The sequence below is a fragment of the Arachis stenosperma genome, chromosome 7, assembly GCF_014773155.1.
Source record: "Arachis stenosperma cultivar V10309 chromosome 7, arast.V10309.gnm1.PFL2, whole genome shotgun sequence".
Classification (NCBI taxonomy): Eukaryota; Viridiplantae; Streptophyta; class Magnoliopsida; order Fabales; family Fabaceae; genus Arachis; species Arachis stenosperma.
The window spans coordinates 66,941,433-66,949,712 of record NC_080383.1 but is presented as its reverse complement, the minus strand read 5'-3'; the positions used below and the strand labels follow the sequence as shown (position 1 = coordinate 66,949,712).

Below are 8,280 nucleotides of genomic sequence, written 5' to 3'. Positions count from 1 at the left end.
TTTTTAGTATGATCTAGTTAGTTTTTAGTATATTTTTATTAGTTTTTAGTTAAAATTCACTTTTCTGGACTTTACTATGAGTTTGTGTGTTTTTCTATGATTTCAGGTATTTTCTGGCTGAAATTGAGGGACCTGAGCAAAAATCTGATTCAGAGACTGAAAAGGACTGCAGATGCTGTTGGATTCTGACCTCCCTGCACTCGAAGTGGATTTTCTGGAGCTACAGAAGCCCAATTGGTGCGCTCTCAACGGCGTTGGAAAGTAGACATCCTGGGCTTTCCAGAAATATATGATAGTTCATACTTTGCCCAAGATTTGATGGCCCAAACCGGCGTTCAAAGTCACCTTCAGAAATTCCAGCGTTAAACGCCGGAACTGGCACCAAAGTGGGAGTTAAACGCCCAAACTGACACAAAAGCTGGCGTTTAACTCCAAGAAGAGTCTCTACACGAAAATGCTTCATTTCTCAGCCCAAGCACACACCAAGTGGGCCCGGAAGTGGATTTTTATGTCATTTACTCATCTTTGTAAACCTTAGGCTACTAGTTTTCTATAAGTAGGACCTTTTACTATTGTATTTTCATCTTGGTTTTTCTGGTTCCCTCTCTGGGACCGAAGCCAATGATCACTTTTGTTCTTATGTATTTTCAACGGTGGAGTTTCTACACACCATAGATTAAGGTGTGGAGCTCTGCTGTACCTCGAGTATTAATGCAATTACTATTGTTCTTCTATTCAATTCAGCTTGTTCTTGTTCCAAGATATCACTTGTTCTTCAACTTGATGAATGTGATGATCCGTGACACTCATCATCATTCTCACCTGTGAACGTGTGACTGACAACCACCTCCGTTCTACCTTAGATTGGGTGAATATCTCTTAGATTCCTGATGCACGATGCATGGTTGATCGCCTGACAACCGAGCGCTCGCCTGACAACCGAGCCAGCCATTCCGTGAGATCAGAGTCTTCGTGGTATAGGGAAGAACTGATGGCGGTATTCAAGAGAATCCGGAAGGTCTAACCTTGTCTGTGGTATTCTGAGTAGGATTCAATGATTGAATGACTGTGACGTGCTTCAAACTCCTGAGGGCGGGGCGTTAGTGACAGACGCAAAAGAATCACTGGATTCTATTCCGGCCTGATCGAGAACCGACAGATGGATAGCCGTGCCGTGACAGGGTGCGTTGAACATTTCCACTGAGAGGATGGGAGGTAGCCACTGACAACGGTGAAACCCTTGCATAAGCTTGCCATGGAAAGCAGTAAGAAGGAGTGAATGAAGACAGTAGGAAAGCAGAGAGACAGAAGGGACCAAGCATCTTCATACGCTTATCTGAAATTCCTACCAATGAATTACATAAGTATCTCTATCTTTATCTTTATGTTTTATTCGTATATCACCATATCCATTTGAGTTTGCCTGACTAAGATTTACAAGATGTCCATAGCTTGCTTCATACCAACAATCTCCGTGGGATCGACCCTTACTCGCGTAAAGTTTATTACTTGGACGACCCAGTGCACTTGCTGGTTAGTTGTACGAAGTTGTGTTTATGCCATGGTATTGAACACCAAGTTTTTGGGGTTCATTACCGGGGATTATGAGAGTTGTGAAAAGTATTGTTCACAATTTCGCGCACCAAGTTTTTGGCGCCGTTGCCGGGGATTGTTTCGTGTATGGACAACTGACGGTTCATCTTGTTGCTTAGATTAGGTATTTTTCAGAATTCTTAAGAATGAGTTCTAGAGTTTCATGATGATCTGTTGAAATCTAGCTGGCTGAGAAGCCATGTCTAATCTTATTGGACCGAGGTTTCAACTGATCATCACAAGAGCTTGTTGATCTCTATCAATCTTGCTATTGGAGCAATGATCTGCTAAGGCTTGGCTGGCCATTAGCCATGTCTAGTGTTTTGGACCGAAGCTTTCTTTGAAAGCTTGGCTGGCTGTGAAGCCATGTCTAATTCCTGGACCGGAGTCTTAGACTAGCATTGCAATGATTCCTAGAATCCAAATTAAGAATTCTGAAACCTTTATTTTCTATTTCCATATAATTTTCGAAAAATCCAAAAAAAAAATTTCAAAATCATAAAAACCAAAAATATTTTATGTTTCTTGTCTGAGTCTAGTGTCTAATTTTAAGTTTGGTGTCTTGCATGCATTGTTTATTTGATCTTGGTTCTATTTTCAAGTCAATAGTACAGGGAACTGAAGATTCAGAACATGCAGCAGAGGAATTACACAGAAAAAGCTGGGCGTTCAAAACGCCCAGTGAAGAAGGACAGACTGGCGTTTAAACGCCAGCCAGGGTGCCTGGTTGGGCGTTTAACGCCCAAAAAGGTAGTGCATTGGGCGTTAAACGCCAGAATGTGCACCATTCTGGGCGTTTAACGCCAGGATGGCACAAGGGGGAGGATTTTGTTTTCAAATCAATTTTTTTCAAGTTTTCAAAGTTTTTCAAAATCAAATCTTTTTCAAATCATATCTTTTCAATCAAATGTTTTCAAAATCAATTTCTTTCCTTTTTCAAAGATACTTGCTAACAATTAATGATTTGATTGAACATTTCAAGTATGTTGCCTTTTCTGTTGAGAAAGGTTTAATGTTTGAATCATATCTTTTCTTGTTAGGCAAGTCATTAATTTTTAAAATCAAATCTTTTTAAAATTGTTTTCAAATCATATCTTCTCAATCATATCTTTTTAATACATCTTTTTCAAAACAATTTTTAATCATATCTTTTTGATTTCTAATTTCAAAATCTTTTTCAAAAATTACTTGATCCCTTTCTCACTCTTGATTTTCGAAAATCAAATTAAAGTTTTTCAAAATGCTTTTAAAATCTTTTTAATTAATTTTCGAAAAATTTCCTCCTCTCTTCTCACATCCTTCTATTTATGGAGTACCACTCCTCCTCAATGCACAATTCGAACTCTATCTGACTAAGTTCGAATTCTTCTCCTTCTTCCTTCTATTTTTCTTCTTCTCTGACACCTCAAGGAATCTCTATACTGTGACATAGAGGATTCCACATTTTCTTGTTCTCTTCTCTTTCATATGAGCAGGAACAAAGACAAAAGCATTCTTGTTGAAGCTGACCCTGAACCTGAAAGGACCTTGAAGCGAAAGCTAAGAGAAGCTAAGGCACAACTCTCTGTAGAGGACCTAACAGAAATCTTCAAAGAAGAAGACATGGCAGCCGAAAACAACAACAATGCAAACAATGCAAGGAAGGTGCTGGGTGACTTTACTGCACCTACTCCCGACTTCTATGGGAGAAGCATCTCTATCCCTGCCATTGGAGCAAACAACTTTGAGCTTAAGCCTCAATTAGTTTCTCTAATGCAACAGAATTGCAAGTTTCATGGACTTCCATTGGAAGATCCTCATCAGTTTTTGGCTGAGTTCTTGCAAATCTGTGACACTGTCAAGACTAATGGGGTTGACCCTGAGGTCTACAGACTTATGCTATTCCCTTTTGCTGTAAGAGACAGAGCTAGGACATGGTTGGACTCACAACCTAAAGAAAGCCTGAACTCTTGGGAAAAGCCTAGTCAATGCCTTCTTGGCAAAGTTCTTTCCACCTCAAAAATTGAGTAAGCTTAGAGTGGAAGTCCAAACCTTCAAACAGAAGGAAGGAGAATCCCTCTATGAAGCTTGGGAAAGATACAAACAATTGATCAGAAAATGTCCTTCTGACATGCTTTCTGAATGGAGCATCATAGGTATTTTCTATGATGGTCTCTCTGAACTATCCAAGATGTCTTTGGATAGCTCTGCTGGAGGATCTCTTCATCTGAAGAATACGCCTACAGAAGCTCAAGAACTAATTGAAATGGTTGCAAATAACCAATTCATGTATACTTCTGAAAGGAATCCTGTGAACAATGGGACTAATCAGAAGAAAGGAGTTCTTGAGATTGATACTCTGAATGCCATTCTGGCTCAGAACAAGATATTGACTCAACAAGTCAATTTGATTTCTCAAAGTCTGTCTGGAATGCAAAATGCACCAAGCAGTACTAAGGATGCTTCATCTAAAGAAGAAGCTTATGATCCTGAGAACCCTTCAATGGAAGAGGTGAATTACATGGGAGAACCCTATGGAAACACCTATAATTCTTCATGGAGAAATCACCCAAATCTCTCATGGAAGGATCAACAGAGACCTCAACAAGGTTTCAACAACAATAATGGTGGAAGAAACAGGTTTAGCAATAGCAAGCCTTTTCCATCATCTTCTCAGCAACAGACAGAGAATTCTAAGCAGAGTAACTCTGACTTAGCAACCATGGTCTCTGATCTAATCAAAACCACTCAAAGTTTCATGACTGAAACAAGGTCCTCCATTAGAAATTTGGAGGCACAAGTGGGTCAGCTGAGCAAGAAAATTACTGAACCTCCTCCTAGTACTCTTCCAAGCAATACAGAAGAAAATCCAAAAGGAAAGTGCAAGGCTATCAACATGGCCGAATTTGGAGAGGAAGGAGAGGAAGTGAACGCCACTGAGGAAGACCTCAATGAGCGTGCACTAGCCTCCAATGAGTTCCCCAATGAGGAACCATGTGAATCTGAGGCTCAAAATGAGACCATAGAGATTCCATTGGACTTACTTCTGCCTTTCATGAGCTCTGATGAGTATTCCTCCTCTGAAGAGGATGAGTATGTCACTGAAGAGCAAGTTGCTAAATACCTTGGAGCAATCATGAAGCTAAATGACAAGTTATTTGGAAATGAGACTTGGGAGAACGAACCTCCTTTGCTCACCAAAGAATTGGATGACTTGTCTAGGCAGAAATTACCTCAAAAGAGGCAGGACCCTGGGAAGTTCTCCATACCTTGTACCATAGGCACATTGACCTTCAAGAAGGCTCTGTGTGACTTAGGGTCAAGTGTAAACCTCATGCCTCTCTCTGTAATGGAGAAGCTAGGGATCTTTGAGGTACAAGCTGCAAGAATCTCACTAGAGATGGCAGACAATTCAAGAAAACAAGCTTATGGACTTGTAGAGGATGTTCTGGTAAAGATTGAAGACCATTACATCCCTGCTGATTTCATAGTCCTAGAGACTGAGAAGTGCATAGATGAATCTATCATCCTTGGCAGACCCTTCCTAGCCACAGCAAAGACTGTGATTGATGTTGATAGAGGAGAATTGATCATTCAAGTGAATGAAGAATCCTTGGTGTTTAAGGCTCAAGGATATCCCTCTGTCACCATGGAGAGGAAGCATGAAGAGCTCTTCTCAAAACAGAGCCAAACAGAGCCCCCACAGTCAAACTCTAAGTTTGGTGTTGGGAGGCCACAACCAACTTCTAAGTTTGGTGTTGAACCCCCACACTCAAACTCTAAGTTTGGTGTTGGGAGGTTCCAACATTGCTCTGAGAAAATGTGAGGCTCCATGAGAGCCCTCTGTCAAGCTACTGACATTAAAGAAGCGCTTGTTGGGAGGCAACCCAATGTCATATTTTATCTATTTTTCTTTGTTATTTTATGTTTTCTGTAGGTTGATGATCATGAGAAGTCACAAAATCAATTGAAAAAGCAAAAACAGGAAGAAAAATAGCACACCCTGGAGGAAGAACCTACTGGCGTTTAAACGCCAGTAAGGCTAGCAGATGGGCGTTTAACACCCAGTCTGGCACCATTCTGGGCGTTTAACGCCAGAAAGGGGCACCAGACTGGCGTTAAACGCCAGGAAAGGGCAAGAACCTGGCGTTAAACGCCAGAAATGGGCACCAGCCCGGCGTTTAACGCCAGAATTGGCTCAAAACGTATTTTTACATGCCATTTGGTGCAGGGATGACTTTTCCTTGACACCTCAGGATCTGTGGACCCCACAGGATCCCCACCAACCCCACCACTCTCTCTCTTCTTCACCCATTCACCAATCACCTCAACACCTCTTCCCCAAAAACCCTTCACCTATCAAATCCCATCTTTCTCTTCACCACTCACATCCATCCTTCATAAAACCCCACCTACCTCACCTTCAAATTCAAACCACTTTCCCTCCCAAACTCACCCTCCCATAGCCGAACCATGACCCTTCCCCTCACACCTATATAAACCCATCTTCACTCCTTCATTCTCCCACAACCTAAACACCACTTCTCCCCCTCTTTGGCCGAACACAAAGCCATTCCCTTCTTCCTCATTTCTTCTTCTTTTACTCTCTTCTTTCTTCTTTTGCTCGAGGACGAGCAAACCTTTTAAGTTTGGTGTGGTAAAAGCAGTGCTTTTTGTTTTTCCATAACCATTTATGGCATCCAAGGCCGGAGAAACCTCTAGAAAGAGGAAAGGGAAGGCAAAAGCTTCCACCTCCGAGTCATGGGAGATGGAGAGATTCATCTCAAGGGTGCATCAAGACCACTTCTATGAAGTTGTGGCCTTGAAGAAGGTGATCCCCGAGGTCCCTTTTTCACTCAAAAAGAGTGAATATCCGGAGATCCGACATGAGATCCGAAGAAGAGGTTGGGAAGTTCTTACCAACCCCATTCAACAAGTCAGAATCTCAATGGTTCAAGAGTTCTATGCCAATGCATGGATCACCAAGAACCATGATCAAAGTGTGAACCCGGATCCAAAGAATTGGCTTACTATGGTTCGGGGAAAATACTTGGATTTTAGTCCGGAAAATGTAAGGTTGGCATTCAACTTGCCTATGATGCAAGGAGATGAACACCCTTACACTAGAAGGGTCAACTTTGATCAAAGGTTGGACCAAGTCCTCACTGACATTTGTGAAGAGGGCGCCCAATGGAAGAGAGATTCAAGAGGGAAGCCGGTTCAACTAAGAAGGCATGACCTCAAGCCCGTGGCTAGAGGATGGTTGGAGTTTATCCAACGCTCAATCATTCCCACTAGCAACCGGTCCGAAGTTACTCTAGACTGGGTCATCATGATTCATAGCATCATGATTGGAGAAGAAGTGGAAGTTCATGAGATTATAGCCCAAGAACTCTATAAGGTGGCGGACAAGTCCTCCACCTTGGCAAGGTTAGCCTTTCCTCACCTCATTTGTCACCTCTGTTATTCAGTTGGAGTTGACATAGAAAGAGACACCCCCATTGATGAGGATAAGCCCATCACTAAGAAAAGGATGGAGCAAACAAGAGACCCCTCTCATCATGAGATCCCTGAGATGCCTCAAGGGATGCACTTTCCTCCACAAGATTATTGGGAGCAACTGAACACCTCCCTAGGAGAATTGAGTTCCAACATGGAACAACTAAGGGTGGAGCACCAAGAACATTCCATCCTCCTCCATGAAATTAGAGAAGATCAAAGAATCATGAGAGAGGAGCAACAAAGACAAGGAAGAGACATTGAGGAGCTCAAGCACTCCATAAGATCTTCAAGAGGAAGAACAAGCCGCCATCACTAAGGTGGACCCGTTCTTTAATCTCCTTGTTCTTTATTTTCTTGTTTTTCGAATTTTCATGCTTATGTTTATCCATGTTTGTGTCTTATGATCATTAGTGTCTTAAGTGTCTATGCCTTAAAGTTATGAATGTCCTATGAATCCATCACCTTTCTTGAATAAAAAAAATGTTCTTAATTGAAAAAGAAAAAAAAAAGAATTGCATGAATTTTGAATTTTATAACAGTTTAATTATTTTGATGTGGTGGCAACACTTTTGTTTTCTGAATGCATGCTTAAACAGTGCATATGTCTTTTGAATTTGTGATTCATGAATGTTGGCTCTTGAAAGAATGATGAAAAAGGAGACATGTTACTGAGGATCTGAAAAATCATCAAAATGATTCTTGAAGCAAGAAAAAGCAGTGAATACAAAAAAAACGAAAAAAAAAAGAGAAAAGAGACGAAAAAAGAAAAAAAAGAGAGAAAGAAAAAGAAAAGAAAAAGAAAGAAATAAAGTTGTGATCCAAGGCAAAAAGAGTGTGCTTAAGAACCCTGGACACCTCTAATTGGGGACTTTAGCAAAGCTGAGTCACAATCTGAAAAGGTTCACCCAATTATGTGTCTGTGGCATGTATGTATCCGGTGGTAATACTAGAAGACAGAGTGCTTTGGGCCACAGCCAAGACTCAATAAGTAGCTGTGTTCAAGAATCATTATACTTAGTTAGGAGAATCAATAACACTATCTGGATTCTGAGTTCCTAAAGAAGCCAATCATTCTGAGTTTCAAAGGATAGAGTGAGATGCCAAAACTGTTCAGAGGCAAAAAGCTAAAAGCCCCGCTCATCTAATTAATACTGATCTTCATAGATGTTTTTGGAATTCATTGCATATTCTATTCTTTTTATCTTA

At 41.0% G+C, this 8,280-nt stretch overlaps 1 non-coding gene across 1 annotated transcript; it reads right to left on the bottom strand.

The window, feature by feature from the left end:
• Positions 1-3,601: 3,601 nt before the first annotated feature.
• LOC130943046 (small nucleolar RNA R71) lies at positions 3,602-3,709 on the bottom strand. The gene has a single exon (XR_009071583.1). It is a non-coding gene; the product is annotated as a small nucleolar RNA R71 (small nucleolar RNA).
• Between the last annotated feature and the right edge of the window lie 4,571 nt (positions 3,710-8,280).